The 19,009-nt window shown below is 43.9% G+C and overlaps 1 pseudogene; it reads left to right on the top strand.

Annotated features, from left to right (window-relative positions):
- LOC135551639 (unconventional myosin-Ig-like) overlaps window positions 1–19,009 on the top strand; it is a 170,390-nt pseudogene that overhangs the window by 82,430 nt on the left and 68,951 nt on the right.

Here is a 19,009-nt window from a genome sequence, read left to right on the forward strand (position 1 = left end):
GAGCAGACGTTGACAAACCGAGCTCTTCAAAGTTATTCTATTTTTACCTAAATAACAACGTTGAAACAATACTCTACCATTGGCTGATAAATTGTCTAGTACTTACCTTCCCAAAGAGCCATGGACCTCCGACCGAGAGGCAAGAAGGACGACCAAAACGTTGTTGATTCCCAAGATAACGATAACGCTACAGCTAGCAAGATTAGCATTAGCCCTCATAACTCAGACGACAGTTCCAGACTGTTGATCTCAGCAGCCTCTTGCGAGCCTGACGACATGCTGGCTACTCTCCTCCGGGAAATTCAGGATGGTAACAGAGGTCTTTCTCTGAAACTCGATAAGAAATCGGCTGAACTCCATTCTTCCATTGACGACCTGAAATCCTCCATGAATGATCTCCTTTTGAGAACGACTGAGGCAGAGTTGCTCATTAGCACAGTTGAAGATATCATTTTCTCTTATACGGACTGAACTGCTGGTATCTCCCGGTCACTAGAATTGATTTGTACATTTTCAACTAACCGTATCTTTCCTGGGTGAGTTCTATTACATTTACAGGAGAGTATATTTTGGTTTATTCCATATCTACTGGGCGAAGCTATAAGTGGGCTTAGGCCCACTGCTTTCCCCCTCATTTATGTTCATCTTTCGAAAAGAGACTCAAGCATCCCTTACCGTGGGCAGTAAATATTCAGCCATAAATATCTATTCACAACGTTTGTTTTCAACTTAGAGAGCTCGCAGGTTTTAGTTGACGCCAAGGTTTAGCTAGTAAGAGCAAGATGGAAAGCGAGCAGCAACGTATCTCTACAAGTGTATTCATGTTTGATTGTTGGGACTGTTGTTCTAGTCTGACAATCGGGGTGGGTGGGATTTTTATTAATTTGTTCTTCCTTTTTTCTATGTTTATTGTTTCCTTCCTAAAGAGACACACAGGTCACTTTTGTGCTCAAACCAAAGTTGAAACATTTCCTAATTATCTGCATATGAAAGATTTCTATTCAGTTCCATATTTGAAACCCAACCTATGCTTAATCCACTAAAATATGTCACATTCAACGTAAAAGGTCTTAACAGCCCGATTAAAAGGAAAAGAGTCTATACATACCTTAAGAAATTAAAGGCTGACATTGTGTTTTTACAAGAAACACATCTTACAGCCAGTGAACACAAGAAATTGAAGAGGGAATGGGTAGGACAAGTTTTTGCATCCTCTTTTAACTCCAAAGCAAGAGGAACTGCAATTGTGATAAGTAGACACATCCCCTTCTGCGTCAACAACACCATCTCTGATCCCTCTGGCAGGTTTGTTTTGGTGCAGGGGCATATGTTTTCAGAGTCTTGGACCCTATTGAATATTTATGCTCCTAACTTCAATGACCATATGTTTATTCAGAATGTCTTCCTTCAGGTTGCTCAAGCACCACCAGGATGGCTATTGGTTGGAGGAGATTTTAATTTTTGCTTAGATACAGTTCTTGATAGGTCTTCTGATAAACCCTCACTTCTTACCAAAGCCGGCAAACTCACCATGTCATTCATGAAAGATCTCAATTCACTAGACATCTGGAGACAGTTGCACCCACAGGATAGGGACTACTCTTTTTATTCACACCCACACAAGACACACACACGCATAGATAACTTTTTACTTTCGACACAACTGTTTCATAGAGTGTTAGATGTCGAGTATCTCCCCAGATTGCTTAGTGACCATTCTCCTCTGGTATTATCAATCTCCATTCCTACCAAGGTAAATGGAGCATATAGATGGAGACTAAATTCTACACTCCTAAAGCAACCTGAATTTTAATGCATTCATCAAAGAGCAGATCAATATTTTTACTTTGACAAACAAACCCTCTGCTCCTGACAGCTTCATTCTTTGGGACACATTGAAGGCCTATCTGAGGGGACAGATCATTTCCTATACTAAAGGGCTGAAGAGAAAACACGGTGCGGAACTGATTGCCCTTGAATCTGAAATCTCCGAGCTAGAGAACACCTACCAAAGAGGCCCGACTAAAGATCTATACAGGCTTTTGGTAAATAAAAAACTTAAATATAATACTCTGAACACATATCAAGCTGAGAGGGCCATCACTAAATCAAAACAGCGTTATTACGAGCTTGGAGAGAAAGCTCACAAAGTGTTGGCATGGCAACTGAAAGCAGAGGAAAGTAAGAGGACAATTAATGCCATAGAAACTCTTACTAATGAGATATCTTTCGACCCTACTGAAATTAATAATACTTTTAAGAAATACTATGAAGACCTCTACACTTCCCAATCAAGCGATGATCTATCAGAGATTGACTCCTTTCTCTCCTCTCTCAACCTCCCATGCCTGTCAGGGGAAGACAGCGAGCGCCTGAGTGAACACTTCTCAGTTCCTGGATTGTTGGAGGCCATTAAATCCTTACCTTCTAATAAATCTCCTGGGGAGGATGGCTTCCCTCCAGAGTTCTATAAAGAATTTAGGGAGCTGTTGGTCCCCTACCTTATGGAGGTACTTAAAAAAGCCAGAGAAGACAACTGCTTTCCAGAGTCCTTCTCTTAAGCAGTGATTACTGTAATCCACAAGAAAGGGAAAAACCCGCTAAAGTGCGCCTCCTATAGACCAATCTCTCTCCTTAACACAGATTGTAAACTGGTCACCAAGATGCTATCTAAGAGACTGGAGTCATGTCTTCCCCTGTTGGTCAACCCAGATCAGACTGGCTTCATAATTAATATATTGTCCTCCAATAATCTCAGAAGGTTCTTTGATATAATTCACCTTGCTAACAAAAACAAAATACCTTGTGTCACAGTCTCCCTCGACGCTGAAAAGGCCTTTGATAGGGTTGAATGGCCATACCTCTTTCGCGTCTTGAAAAAGTTTGGTTTAGGTACCGTGTTTGAAAATTTGATCAAATCACTCTACAAATCTCCTAAAGCTAGGATTGCTACCAATGGGATTACTTCCTCCTCTTTCCCTCTTTATAGGGGGAACAGACAAGGTTGCCCAATTAGCCCCCACCTCTTTGCCCTCGCCATCGAACCGTTGGCTGAGGCTATTAGAACGTGCCCTGACATACATGGCTTTGAGGTGGGCCCCCATACCCATAAATTATCACTCTTTGCGGATGACCTTATATTATTTCTAACAAACCCAGAACAGTCCCTCTCTCACTTGCAGATCCTACTACAGTGTTATAGTTCTTTCTCTGGATATAAGGTCAATTTTGATAAAAGCGAAATCTTACCGTTGTCTGTCTTTGACCATCATACCATCAAGCACAAGTTTCCTTTTAGATGGTCACCTATGGGCTTCACATATTTGGGCATAATGGTGGATCGTAATCTGAACGACCTCTATAAACTCAATCGGGCTAGTTAGTTGCAAAAGGTGGAGGTTGACCTTTGTAAATGGATGGACTTACCTCTCACTCTACTTGGTAGAATCAATGTAATTAAAATTAATGTCCTGCCCCGATTTCTATATCTGTTTCAATCTCTCCCTATCCCTGTTCACACAGCATTTTTTTCTTCTCTTGACAAGCTGTCCAGACAGTTTATCTGGCACGGCAAAACCCCTAGGGTTGGCCTGGATAAACTGACCCTTGATTACAGTCAAGGGGGCTTAAACCTCCCCAATTTTAGAATGTACTACTGGGCTGCACAGTCTAGGTTTCTGGCTCAGAGGTTTGACAATGGTCCCTCTCCCTCATGGTTGAACATTGAAAAGCTTGAGGTAAATGATGACATTGGGGCAGTTTTGTTTTACAAATGGGACAGAAAATCTATAAAAACCATCACAGACAACCCTTTAATCATACATTCTGTCCTGGCATGGTGCAAACTACATGAGCTGTTCGGACGAGGGGGATTCCTTTCCCCTAAAACCCCTTTATGGAACAATAGATTGATCCCTATGTTTTTCATTTACATTACATTTAAGTCATTTAGCAGACGCTCTTATCCAGACGCTTTTTCCGGAACAGTAACTTTAGACCATGGTCTGATAAGGGGATCATTCTTCTGGAACATTGTTACGAGGAGGGAGTTCTTATGTCCTTTGATCAGCTGAAACAGAAATACCACTTGCCTAACAGGGACTTCTTTGGCTACCTACAACAACGAAACTTTATTAGGGTGACTCTCAAGGGACAATGGAACCTACCTAAGATGTCACCTGTTGAACAACTCTGCCACGCAGACCAACCACTGTTCAAGACCATTTCCTGTGTATACGATGCTCTTATGTCAGGAATAACACTGCCTGGGCTAGATAAACCCCGACTTAGATGGGTAAAAGATCTGGGTATTGATCTTGATGAGGATCTATGGAGTGACCTATGCAGGGATGGTGTTACATCCACATTGAACTCCAGATACAGACTGATCCAGTTTAATTTCCTCCATCATCTCTATATCACCCCATCTCGACTGCACAAGTTCAACCCTGATATCTCCTCCCTATGTTTTAGATGTGGCTCAGATGAAGGAACATTCCTCCATTCCACTTGGCAGTGTTCGAAACTACACAGTTTCTGGCAGGGGGTATGCGATACCATATCCTCAATTCCCGGGGTTGCATTCCCTTTAGACCCGGAGGTCTGTCTACCGGGTAACTTTACTAACACCAATCTTAGGCAAAGCCATACTATAAAGCTAACAGAAATATTGCTAGCGATTGCCAAGAAATGTATGGCCTTGAAATGGAAATTGGATTCCTCCCTGCCAGTTGCAATGTGGCTATAGGAAGTTAATAGTTGTATCCCTTTGGAGAAAATCACTTACTGCTTGAGGAATAAGTTAAAGACATTTTACAGATTTTGGCAACCTTTTATTGACTATATGGAGAATCTCCCCCCACCTCTCATTGATTGAATCTATATATAATCCTCACATAATGTTTCACACATAATGTATAATATTTAGCCTACGGCAGGTGATACAATGTCTCGTTATTATTTTTTTTCTTATTGTATGTTTGTTCATATAATTATTATTATTATTTATTTTTGTTACGCTCGTCTGTTACTGTCACTTTGTCCTATCGTTGTCTAATATCATTTCACTTTTGTTTTGAATGTTCTTAATTGGAAAATGCAAAAATAAAATATTTTAAAAAAAGAAGAAAGGTCAGAACCGGGGAACCTAAAAAGCAGGAACAAACAAGCGACAGGAGCAGAGGGAAACCCACTGGTAGGCTTTACCAAACACAACGAAATGGCAACAAGACAAACAGAGAACACGGGTATAAATACACAGGGGGATAATGGGGAAGACGGGCGACGCCTGGAGGGGGGTGGAGACAAGCACAAAGACAGGTGAAACAGATCAGGGCGTGACACATTTGTATCTGTTTTTTAAAGCTAAACTTGCCTGACTAACCTCTGGTGACGGAGTATTCCATGATGACATGGCTCTATTCAATACTGAGTGATGCATTAAATCTGTTTTTGGTTTGGGTACAGTGAAGAAACTCATAATGGTGTGTCTGGTGGGGTATGTTTGTCTGTTGGAAGTCTATGCAAATATATTATACAAGTGGTTATTAAGCTTTTTCAACACACAAATGTTTCTTAAAAAGACTAGAAAAGTAGTTTTAATTTATCCTCCACATGTTGTGGATGTTAGTTCTGTGTTTTCAGTTAAGGCCAAGTCTTTCTTTGCTACACCTGACCATTATTTATATATATATATTTGTTTATTTATGTATCTCTCTCTCTCTTAATTCAAATCAAAGGGCTTTCTTGGCATGGGAAACATGTGTTTACATTGCCAAAGCAGAAAGACATAATTTAAGTTTGGTAGAGTTAGGACATGCCTTCCCTTGAGACAGTGAGAATCCACATGTAACCAATTAGTCTGCAAAGCCGTCATCTTCAGAATCCTGTGTGAAGTTTAAAAGGAGCTGTTGAAGGAATTCTAAATTCCTCTGTTTTATTTCCCAAACAAAATTAAACACTCTGTCAATGCATTTAAGGGTTTGTAAGACCCTTATCTTATAAGAATGGACATAGCCCCGGTCTTAAAAGTCAGGTAACAGCCTTTAATTCAAGAGAGTACTGCCTTCATACACATTTTACCACAGGTTATAAACTGAAAATGACGTCAGCATTTTCTAAATGTTCTATCTCTTCTTGACACTGGTAGAGAGGCCCTATAGTTCAAGCCCTCCCTCCTCGCCTAAAGCCAAGGTCAGTCAGTGTAGATAAGCATTCTAGACAGTCTGGAGATAGTCCGTCCCTGCCATCTGGAGATAGTTCATTCATTTGTACAAAGGAACAGACCGTCATTGTTCTAACTTTTGCCCACGTTCACACACCTCCGTTCCAGTACCAAGGCTGTGTCTCAAGCCTTCCCACATCCGTCTCCCTACCAATTTAATATAATTTACGAGTCAAGGTTTTCTTGTGTAGATAAGCATTCTAGCCAGTCTGATTCATTTGTACCAATGAACAGACTTTCATTTTTACTAAACTCTTGACCACATTCACTTCAGTACTGGGATCAGATAAGAAAATTCATACATATACAGTAACATTTAGTATTTTGATTAGTACATATACAGTACCATAATTGTATTCTGATTAGTACATCCTGATTGAAATATATACATAATTAGTCATTATAGATAAAAATTCCCTTAACAGGAGTTAAGAGTATTTCACAGTGGTAGTAAAACATGCTGTTTATTAGTTGGAGGACCTTCTGGGGCCTCAGACACGCCAGGGGCCTCAGTAGACACGCCAGGGGCCTCAGTAGACACGCCAGGGGCCTTAGCAGACACACCAGGGGTCTTAGCAGACACGCCAGGGGCCTCAGACACGCCAGGGGCCTCAGACACGCCAGGGGCCTCAGTAGACACGCCAGGGGCCTCAGCAAACACGGCAGGGGCCACAGACACGCCAGGGGCCTCAGCAGACACGCCAGGGGCCTCAGTAGACACGCCAGGGGCCTCAGCAGACACGCCAGGGGCCTCAGACACGCCAGTGGCCTCAGACACACCAGGGGCCCCAGCAGACACGCCAGGGGCCTCAGCCACGCCAGGGGCCTCAGACACTCCAGGGGCCCCAGCGGACACGCCAGGGGCCTCAGCCCTGGATGGTGTATACACCATATTTTTTTTTTTTTTTTCATCAGGCCCGGCCTGACCCCATGGCAACGTCTGCAGTAACAGTCAGATAGAAAAAGAAAAGTTTTCTCTAATAACACCCCTTAGGATTCAATATTTTTGTATCCAAATCCGGCTTTAAACTTCTTCACAACAGTATCTCGGACCTGCCTGGTGTGTTCTTTGTTCTTCATGATGCTCTCTGCGCTTTTAACGGAACTCTGAGACTATCACAGTGCAGGTGCATTTATACGGAGACTTGATTGCACACAGGTGGATTGTATTTATCATCATTAGTCATTTAGGTCAACATTGGATCATTCAGAGATTCTCACTGAACTTCTGGAGAGAGTTTGCTGCACTGAAAGTAAAGGGTCTGAATAATTTTGCACGCCCAATTTTTCAGTGTTTGATTTGTTAAAAAAGTTTGAAATGTCCAATAAATGTCGTTCCACTTCATGATTGTGTCCCACTTGTTGTTGATTCTTCACAAAAAAATACAGTTTTATATCTTTATGTTTGAATCCTGAAATGTGGCAAAAGGTCGCAAAGTTCAAGGGGGCCGAATACTTTCGCAAGGCACTGTATGTGGGAACTCCTTCAAGACTGTTGGAAATGCATTCCAGGTGAAGCTGGTTGAGAGAATGCCCAGAGTGTGCTGTCAATGCGAAGGGTGGCAACTTTGAAGAATCTCAAATATAAAATATATTTTGATTTGTTTTACACTTTTAGGTTACTACATGATTCCATGTGTTTTTTTCCTAGTTTTGATTTCTTCACTATTATTCTACAATGTAGAAAATAGTAAAAATAAAGAAAAACCCTTGAATGAGTAGATGTGTCCAAACTTTTGACTGGTACTGTATATCTACTAATTTATATCTGGTTGCAAAATCTGCTAGTAATGTACATGAATTGCTACATACATGTAGATGTTGTGAGCTGTCTGTGTGTCCCAGGTGAGAGTGGCGCCGGAAAGACGGAGGCTAGCAAGTACATCATGCAGTACATCGCAGCCATCACCAACCCCAGCCAGAAAGCAGAGGTCGAGAGGTGAGTCATCCGTGTTAAAGGTCAACCAGGAGGTGTCACTGCGTTCAGAAGGTTCTGAAGAGGCTCCCTTGTCCCCTGTTAAATAACACTATATATTTGACTGGGTTAGAGTGGAGATTCTGGAAAGACATACAGCATATGCTGCATCAGTGGCAATGTCAGAATGTTAGAGACAGCCTATAGGGAGAAGGTGCCAGGACAACAACCTCTCCCTCAACGTCAGCAAGACAATGGAGCTGATCGTGGACAATAGGGAAACGGAGGGCAGAGCATGCCCCCATCCACATCGACGGGACTGTAGTGGAGCTGGTTGAGAGCTTCAAGTTCCTCTGTGTCCACATCACTAAGGAAATAACATGATCCACACACACACTAACACAGTCGCGAAGAAGACAAGTTGGCGCCTCTTCCCCCTCAGGAGGCTGAAAAGATTTGGCATGGGCCATCAGATGCTCAATTTTTTCCCCCAGCTGCACCATTGAGAATTTGTTCTTAACTGACTTGCCTAGTTAAATAAAGGTTAAATAAAACATTTAAAAAATGTAAAATATTGAGACTATCTTGACCAACTGCATCACTGCTTGGTATGGCAACTGCTTGGCATCCGACCGCAAGGCGTTACAGAGGGTGGAACGTACGGCCCAGTACATCACCAAGGTCAAGCTTCCTGCCATCCATGACCTCTATACCAGGCGGTGTCAGAGGGCACTAACAATTGCCAAAGACTCCAGCCATCCATGTCATAGGCTGCTCTCTCTCTGCTTCCGCATGGAAAAATGGTGCCAATGCACCAAGTCTGTAACCAACAGGACCCTGAACAGCTTCTACCCTCAAGCCAAAAATCAAAATCAAATTTATTTGTCACATACACATGGTTAGCAGATGTTAATGCGAGTGTAGCGAAATGCTTGTAAGCCATAAGACTGCTAAATAGTTCACCAAATAGATACATGGACTATCTGCATTAACATAACGTAGCAGGTGAAAAAAGTTGCCTTAGCCGAATCCCCACATCCTTTTTACAGGGGAAACGGTAGTTAGGTTGAAAACACTGTATCCCTGACAACTGGAAACTGCTGTTTATCATCTATCCTGTTGCCTAGTCACTTTACCCCTACCTATATGTACATATGTACCTCAATTACTTTGTACCTCTGCACATTGACCCAGTACTGGTACCCCTGCATATTGACTCAGTACTGGTACCCCTGCATATTGACTCAGTACTGGTACCCCTGCACATTGACTCAGTACTGGTACCCCTGCATATTGACTCAGTACTGGTACCCCTGCACATTGACTCAGTACTGGTACCCTGCACATTGACTCAGTACTGGTACCCCTGCATATTGACTCAGTACTGGTACCCCTGCATATTGACTCAGTACTGGTACCCCTGCATATTGACTCAGTACTGGTACCCCTGCATATTGACTCAGTACTGGTACCCCTGCACATAGACTCAGTACTGGTACCCCTGCACATTGACTCAGTACTGGTACCCCTGCATATTGACTCAGTACTGGTACCCCTGCATATTGACTCAGTACTGGTACCCCTGCACATTGACTCAGTACTGGTACCCCTGCATATTGACTCAGTACTGGTACCCCTGCACATAGACTCAGTACTGGTACCCCTGCATATTGACTCAGTACTGGTACCCCTGCATATTGACTCAGTACTGGTACCCCTGCACATAGACTCAGTACTGGTACCCCTGCATATTGACTCAGTACTGGTACCCCTGCATATTGACTCAGTACTGGTACCCCTGCATATTGACTCAGTACTGGTACCCCTGCACATTGACTCAGTACTGGTACCCCTGCACATTGACTCAGTACTGGTACCCCTGCATATTGACTCAGTACTGGTACCCCTGCACATAGACTCAGTACTGGTACCCCTGCATATTGACTCAGTACTGGTACCCCTGCACATTGACTCAGTACTGGTACCCCTGCATATTGACTCAGTACTGGTACCCCTGCACATTGACTCAGTACTGGTACCCCTGCACATTGACTCAGTACTGGTACCCCTGCACATTGACTCAGTACTGGTACCCCTGCACATTGACTCAGTACTGGTACCCCTGCATATTGACTCAGTACTGGTACCCCTGCATATTGACTCAGTACTGGTACCCCTGCATATTGACTCAGTACTGGTACCCCTGCATATTGACTCAGTACTGGTACCCCTGCACATAGACTCAGTACTGGTACCCCTGCACATTGACTCAGTACTGGTACCCCTGCACATTGACTCAGTACTGGTACCCCTGCATATTGACTCAGTACTGGTACCCCTGCACATAGACTCAGTACTGGTACCCCTGCATATTGACTCAGTACTGGTACCCCTGCACATTGACTCAGTACTGGTACCCCGTGTATATAGTCAAGTTATCATTACTCATTGTGTATTTATTCCTTGTGTTATTATTATTTGATATATTTATTTATTTTTCTCTGCATTGTTGGGAAGTGCTCGTAAGTAAGCATGTCACTGTTAGTCTACACCTGTAATTTACGAAGCATATGACGAATACAATTTGATTTGATTTGAGAAGAACCAATTCATCATTAACCTCTAGTGAGTACTAGTAGCCGGAGCTGATTTGTGTTCTGGATGACGAGATAAAAACATTGACACTGGAAGAACTTCTTATTCACCTCTTTCTCTTCCTCTCTTCTCAATCTTTGGGACACATTGTCATCTGCTATTGCTGTTATCCATGATGACCACACTCCCCTCTGTGACACAGTGTGAAGAATGTTCTTCTGAAGTCCAACTGTGTGCTGGAGGCCTTCGGTAACGCCAAGACCAACCGCAACGACAACTCCAGCCGCTTCGGGGAGTACATGGACATCAACTTCAACTTCAACGGCGACCCCACCGGCGGACATATTAACAACTACCTACTGGAGAAGGTGAGAACAACATGATTGGACAGGATGGTGAGAGACAGACAGTGATTGGACCTTGACTTGGAGTCAAGGAGGCGACTTAGGAGAAGAGATTTGATTGGACAGCTTAAGTTAATATTCTGTTAACCCGTAGACGGTTCGAAAATACCAGATCTGGGCACTGATAAGCGCATAAATTAGAACACAGTGGCTGGACAGTAACATGCTATAAATGACATCACAGCTCAGTGTCTGGACAGTAACATGCTATAAATGACATCACAGCTCAGTGGCTGTACAGTAACATGCTATAAATGACATCACAGCTCAGTGGCTGGACAGTAACATGCTATAAATGACATCACAGCTCAGTGGCTGGACAGTAACATGCTATAAATGACATCACAGCTCAGTGGCTGTACAGTAACATGCTATAAATGATGTCACAGCTCAGTGGCTGTACAGTAACATGCTATAAATGACATCACAGCTCAGTGGCTGGACAGTAACATGCTATAAATGACGTCACAGCTCAGTGGCTGTACAGTAACATGCTATAAATGACATCACAGCTCAGTGGCTGTACAGTAACATGCTATAAATGACATCACAGCTCAGTGGCTGTACAGTAACATGCTATAAATGACATCACAGCTCAGTGGCTGGACAGTAACATGCTATAAATGACATCACAGCTCAGTGGCTGGACAGTAACATACTATAAATGACGTCACAGCTCAGTGGCTGTACAGTAACATGCTATAAATGACATCACAGCTCAGTGGCTGGACAGTAACATGCTATAAATGATGTCACAGCTCAGTGGCTGTACAGTAACATGCTATAAATGACGTCACAGCTCAGTGGCTGTACAGTAACATGCTATAAATGACATCACAGCTCAGTGGCTGTACAGTAACATGCTATAAATGACATCACAGCTCAGTGGCTGTACAGTAACATGCTATAAATGACGTCACAGCTCAGTGGCTGTACAGTAACATGCTATAAATGACATCACAGCTCAGTGGCTGGACAGTAACATGCTATAAATGACGTCACAGCTCAGTGGCTGGACAGTAACATGCTATAAATGACGTCACAGCTCAATGTCTGGACAGTAACATGCTATAAATGACGTCACAGCTCAGTGGCTGTACAGTGACATGCTATAAATGACGTCACAGCTCAGTGGCTGTACAGTAACATGCTATAAATGACGTCACAGCTCAGTGGCTGGACAGTAACAGGCTATAAATGACATCACAGCTCAGTGGCTGGACAGTAACATGCTGTAAATGACGCCACAGCTCAGTGGCTGTACAGTAACATGCTATAAATGACATCACAGCTCAGTGGCTGTACAGTAACATGCTATAAATGACATCACAGCTCAGTGGCTGTACAGTAACATGCTATAAATGACATCACAGCTCAGTGGCTGTACAGTAACATGCTATAAATGACATCACAGCTCAGTGGCTGTACAGTAACATGCTATAAATGATGTCACAGCTCAGTGGCTGTACAGTAACATGCTATAAATGACATCACAGCTCAGTGGCTGGACAGTAACATGCTATAAATGACGTCACAGCTCAGTGGCTGTACAGTAACATGCTATAAATGACATCACAGCTCAGTGGCTGTACAGTAACATGCTATAAATGACATCACAGCTCAGTGGCTGTACAGTAACATGCTATAAATGACATCACAGCTCAGTGGCTGGACAGTAACATGCTATAAATGACATCACAGCTCAGTGGCTGGACAGTAACATACTATAAATGACGTCACAGCTCAGTGGCTGTACAGTAACATGCTATAAATGACATCACAGCTCAGTGGCTGGACAGTAACATGCTATAAATGATGTCACAGCTCAGTGGCTGTACAGTAACATGCTATAAATGGCGTCACAGCTCAGTGGCTGTACAGTAACATGCTATAAATGACATCACAGCTCAGTGGCTGTACAGTAACATGCTATAAATGACATCACAGCTCAGTGGCTGTACAGTAACATGCTATAAATGACGTCACAGCTCAGTGGCTGTACAGTAACATGCTATAAATGACATCACAGCTCAGTGGCTGGACAGTAACATGCTATAAATGACGTCACAGCTCAGTGGCTGGACAGTAACATGCTATAAATGACGTCACAGCTCAATGTCTGGACAGTAACATGCTATAAATGACGTCACAGCTCAGTGGCTGTACAGTGACATGCTATAAATGACGTCACAGCTCAGTGGCTGTACAGTAACATGCTATAAATGACGTCACAGCTCAGTGGCTGGACAGTAACAGGCTATAAATGACATCACAGCTCAGTGGCTGGACAGTAACATGCTGTAAATGACGCCACAGCTCAGTGGCTGTACAGTAACATGCTATAAATGACATCACAGCTCAGTGGCTGTACAGTAACATGCTATAAATGACATCACAGCTCAGTGGCTGTACAGTAACATGCTATAAATGACATCACAGCTCAGTGGCTGGACAGTAACATGCTATAAATGACATCACAGCTCAGTGGCTGTACAGTAACATGCTATAAATTACGTCACAGCTCAGTGGCTGTACAGTAACATGCTATAAATGACGTCACAGCTCAGTGGCTGGACAGGAACATGCTATAAATGACGTCACAGCTCAGTGGCTGTACAGTAACATGCTATAAATGACGTCACAGCTCAGTGGCTGTACAGTAACATGCTATAAATGTCGTCACAGCTCAGTGGCTGTACAGTAACATGCTATAAATTACGTCACAGCTCAGTGGCTGTACAGTAACATGCTATAAATGACGTCACAGCTCAGTGGCTGGACAGGAACATGCTATAAATGTCGTCACAGCTCAGTGGCTGGACAGTAACATGCTATAAATGTCGTCACAGCTCAGTGGCTGGACAGTAACATGCTATAAATGACATCACAGCTCTTTATGCGTTTTGACTGGCAGACGTTTTACACACGACAAGAAGTTGCCCCTCATCCCTCCTGGTAATTGGGCAACTTTTTGCAATTTCTTTTAGTGGTGAGTGAGGGAAATGCCGTAAATTAAGAGGACTATGTATTTTGAAAGATAAGATATTGAGGATTATAATAAATGCCGCTTTGATGTCATACAAGCAAGCCAAACACCCGTTGAGTCCAATATGCACTTAACATTTCCATGTCATATAACTCATGTCAAATACAGTGTCAATGTTCATGATCACTATGTTTGACGTACAGCTACAAGATCACGTCATACCCTGGGTTGTTCTGAGCCTATGTTTGTTTATTGTGAAGAACATTTGCAGCGGAACACGTACCTGAATGCACTCATGATTCCTTTGATCTAATAGTTTTACCAGAATCTCCAAACCCTTTCCAGTCCAACTATGCTTATGCGTTTTAATATTTTCTCTTTAAGAAACATTTCAATTTGGTCATATCCATTTTGGCTAATTCCCCCTGAGTGTAAAGGGTTAGCGCATATCCAAATATTGTTGTTGACTTATCCTATACTCGTATTTGTGGCCAAAACATAAATTAGAGAAAAGCAAATCAGCGGTCTACATGAGGATGGGCTGGCCAATCAGCGGTCTACATGAGGATGGGCTGGCCAATCAGCGGTCTACATGAGGATGGGCTGGCCAATCAGCGGTCTACATGAGGATGGGCTGGCCAATCAGCGGTCTATAGGAGGATGGGCTGGCCAATCAGCGGTCTACATGAGGATGGGCTGGCCAATCAGCGGTCTACAGGAGGATGGGCTGGCCAATCAGCGGTCTACATGAGGATGGGCTGGCCAATCAGCGGTCTATAGGAGGATGGGCTGGCCAATCAGCGGTCTACATGAGGATGGGCTGGCCAATCAGCGGTCTATAGGAGGATGGGCTGGCCAATCAGCGGTCTACATGAGGATGGGCTGGCCAATCAGCGGTCTACTCGTATTAATAATTGAATGACCGGTACACACCCACACAATTCTAACACAGCAGAGCTGCATTAACACGCCTTATTTAAATGTTCTGGAAGAAAACTATTTCACTCATATTGTGAGTAATTATAGGTCATATTTCATGGAAATTTGGTAACACTGAGTAGTTACTTTAAAAGCAGATTTATAGGGCAAGTTTACCAGACATAGATTAAGCCTTGTCCTGGACTAGAAAGCACGTTCAGTGGAGATTGAACATGTTTTTTAGTCAAGGAATAAACTTAATACAGTATGTGTCTGTTTCTGTGAACTTCTTTTGAATTCCATTTCATACTTGAACATAAATGTTTGATCAAGGTGGTGAAACAGAGACATGAGAGAGAGAGTGAGTCCATGAATAGATGTTCCTGTGAATTACACCCTGTTAGTTCAGATTCTGATAATGAATGGCTCACCTGAGGCACCATGATGACCGCTGCATTTATCTTCTCTTTGAGCTAGCTAACACACCATCTGACACTGTGGGGCTGTGTGAACGATGGACTCATTCATTCTCACTGAACAGAAATAACCCACAATATTTCCCTGTTCTCTTGTCTTGTATTTGAGGTTATGGTTTATAGTTAAACTCTAATGGTCTCTCTCTCTCTCAATCTGTGTGTGTGTGTGTGTGTGTGTGTGTGTGTGTGTGTGTGTGTGTGTGTGTGTGTGTGTGTGTGTGTGTGTGTGTGTGTGTGTGTGTGTGTGTGTGTGTGTGTGTGTGTAAGTCAAGGGTGGTGCAGCAGAATGGAGGTGAGAGGAACTTCCACTCCTTCTATCAGGTAAATGTTCACTGGTCATTACACTACGTACAATATGGTTATAAGTAGAAGTGACGATGACTTTAATGATGCCCGAATCTGATCCGGTTATAAGTAGAAATGACGATGACTTTAATGATGCCCGAATCTGATCCGGTTATAAGTAGAAGTGACGATGACTTTAATGATGCCCGAATCTGATCCGGTTATAAGTAGAAATGACGATGACTTTAATGATGCCCGAATCTGATCCGGTTATAAGTAGAAGTGACGATGACTTTAATGATGCCCGAATCTGATCCGGTTATAAGTAGAAGTGACGATGACTTTAATGATGGCCGAATCTGATCCGGTTATAAGTAGAAATGACGATGACTTTAATGATGCCCGAATCTGACTTCCGGCGCCGACAGAGATGGCCGCCTCGCTTCGCGTTCCTAGGAAACTATGCAGTTTTTTGTTTTTTTTACGTGTTATTTCTTACATTAGTACCCCAGGTCATCTTAGGTTTCATTACATACAGTTGAGAAGAACTACTGAATATAAGAGCAGTGTCAACTCATCATCAGTACGACCAAGAATATGACTTTCGCGAAGCGGATCCTGTGCTCTGCCTTTCACCCAGGACAACGGAATGGATCCCAGCCGGCGACCCAAAAACACGACTCTGTAAAAGAGGGAAACAAGGCGGTCTTCTGGTCAGACTCCGGAGACGGGCACATCGTGCACCACTCCCTAGCATTCTTCTCGCCAACGTCCAGTCTCTTGACAACAAGGTTGATGAAATCCGAGCAAGGGTAGCATTCCAGAGGGACATCAGAGACTGTAACGTTCTTTGCTTCACGGAAACATGGCTCACTGGAGAGACACTATCGGAGTCGGTGCAGCCAGCGGGTTTCTCCATGCATCGCGCCGACAGAAACAAACATCTTTCTGGTAAGAAGAGGGGCGGGGGCGTATGCCTTATAGCTAACGAGACGTGGTGTGATCACAGAAACATACAGGAACTCAAATCCTTCTGTTCACCTGATTTAGAATTCCTGACAATCAAATCGACTGCATTATCTACCAAGAGAATTCTCTTCGATTATAATCACAGCCGTATATATTCCCCCCCAAGCAGACACATCGATGGCTCTGAATGAACTTTATTTGACTCTTTGCAAACTGGAATCCATACATCCTGAGGCTACATTCATTGTAGCTGGGGATTTTAACAAGGCTAATCTGAAAACAAGACTCCCTAAATTGTATCAGCATATCGATTGCGCAACCAGGGCTGGCAAAACCTAGGATCATTGTTATTCTAACTTCCGCAACACATACAAGGCCCTGCGCCGCCCTCCTTTCGGAAAAGCTGACCACGACTCCATTTTGTTGATCCCTGCCTACAGACAGAAACTAAAACAAGAAGCTCCCACGCTGAGGTCTGTCCAACGCTGGTCCGACCAAGCTGACTCTACACTCCAAGACTGCTTCCATCACGTGGACTGGGATATGTTTCGTATTGCGTCAGACAACAAAATTGACGAATACGCTGATTCGGTGTGCGAGTTCATTAGAACGTGCGTTGAAGATGTCGTTCCCATAGCAACGATTAAAACATTCCCAAACCAGAAACCGTGGATTGATGGCAGCATTCGCGTGAAACTGAAAGCGCGAACCACTGCTTTTAATCAGGGCAAGGTGACTGGAAACATGACCGAATACAATCAGTGCAGCTATTCCCTCCGCAAGGCAATCAAACAAGCTAAGAGTCAGTATAGAGACAAAGTAGAATCTCAATTCAACGGCTCAGACACAAGAGGTATGTGGCAGGGTCTACAGTCAATCACGGACTACAAAAAGAAAACCAGCCCAGTCACGGACCAGGATGTCTTGCTCCCAGGCAGACTAAATAACTTTTTTGCCCGCTTTGAGGACAATACAGTGCCACTGACACGGCCTGCAACAAAAACATGCGGACTCTCCTTCACTGCAGACGAGGTGAGTAAAACATTTAAACGTGTTAACCCTCGCAAGGCTGCAGGCCCAGACGGCATCCCCAGCCGCGCCCTCAGAGCATGCGCAGACCAGCTGGCTGGTGTGTTTACGGACATATTCAATCAATCCCTATCTCAGTCTGCTGTTCCCACATGCTTCAAGAGGGCCACCATTGTTCCTGTTCACAAGAAAGCTAAGGTAACTGAGCTAAACGACTACCGCCCAGTAGCACTCACTTCCGTCATCATGAAGTGCTTTGAGAGACTAGTCAAGGACCATATCACCTCCACCCTACCTGACACCCTAGACCCACTCCAATTTGCTTACCGCCCAAATAGGTCCACAGACGATACAATCTCAACCACACTGCACACTGCCCTAACCCATCTGGACAAGAGGAATATCTATGTGAGAATGCTGTTCATCGACTACAGCTCGGCATTCAACACCATAGTACCCTCCAAGCTCGTCATCTAGCTCGAGACCCTGGGTCTCGACCGCGCCCTGTGCAACTGGGTACTGGACTTCCTGACGGGCCACCCCCAGGTGGTGAGGGTAGGCAACAACATCTCCACCCCGCTGATCCTCAACACTGGGGCCCCACAAGGGTGCGTTCTGAGACCTCTCCTGTACTCCCTGTTCACCCACAACTGTGTGGCTACGCACGCCTCCAACTCAATCATCAAGTTTGCGGACGACACAACAGTGGTAGGCTTGTTTACCAACAACGACGAGACGGCTTACAGGGAGGAGGTGAGGGCCCTCGGAGTGTGGTGTCAGGAAAATAACCTCACACTCAACATCAACAAAACTAAGGAGATGATTGTGGATTTCAGGAAACAGCAGAGGGAACACCCCCCTATCCACATCGATGGAACAGTAGTGGAGAGGGTAGTAAGTTTTAAGTTCCTCGGCATACACATCACAGACAAACTGAATTGGTCCACCCACACAGACAGCATCGTGAAAAAGGCGCAGTAGCGCCTCTTCAACCTCAGGAGGCTGAAGAAATTTGGCTTGTCACCAAAAGCACTCACAAGCTTCTACAGATGCACAATCGAGAGCATCCTGGCGGGCTGTATCACCATCTTGTACGGCAACTGCTCCGCCCACAACCGTAAGGCTCTCCATAGGGTAGTGAGGTCTGCACAACTCATCACCGGGGGCAAACTACCTGCCCTCCAGGACACCTACACCACCCGATGTTAC

Source organism: Oncorhynchus masou, chromosome 13 (genome assembly GCF_036934945.1).
Source record: "Oncorhynchus masou masou isolate Uvic2021 chromosome 13, UVic_Omas_1.1, whole genome shotgun sequence".
In the NCBI taxonomy this organism is placed as follows: domain Eukaryota; kingdom Metazoa; phylum Chordata; class Actinopteri; order Salmoniformes; family Salmonidae; genus Oncorhynchus; species Oncorhynchus masou.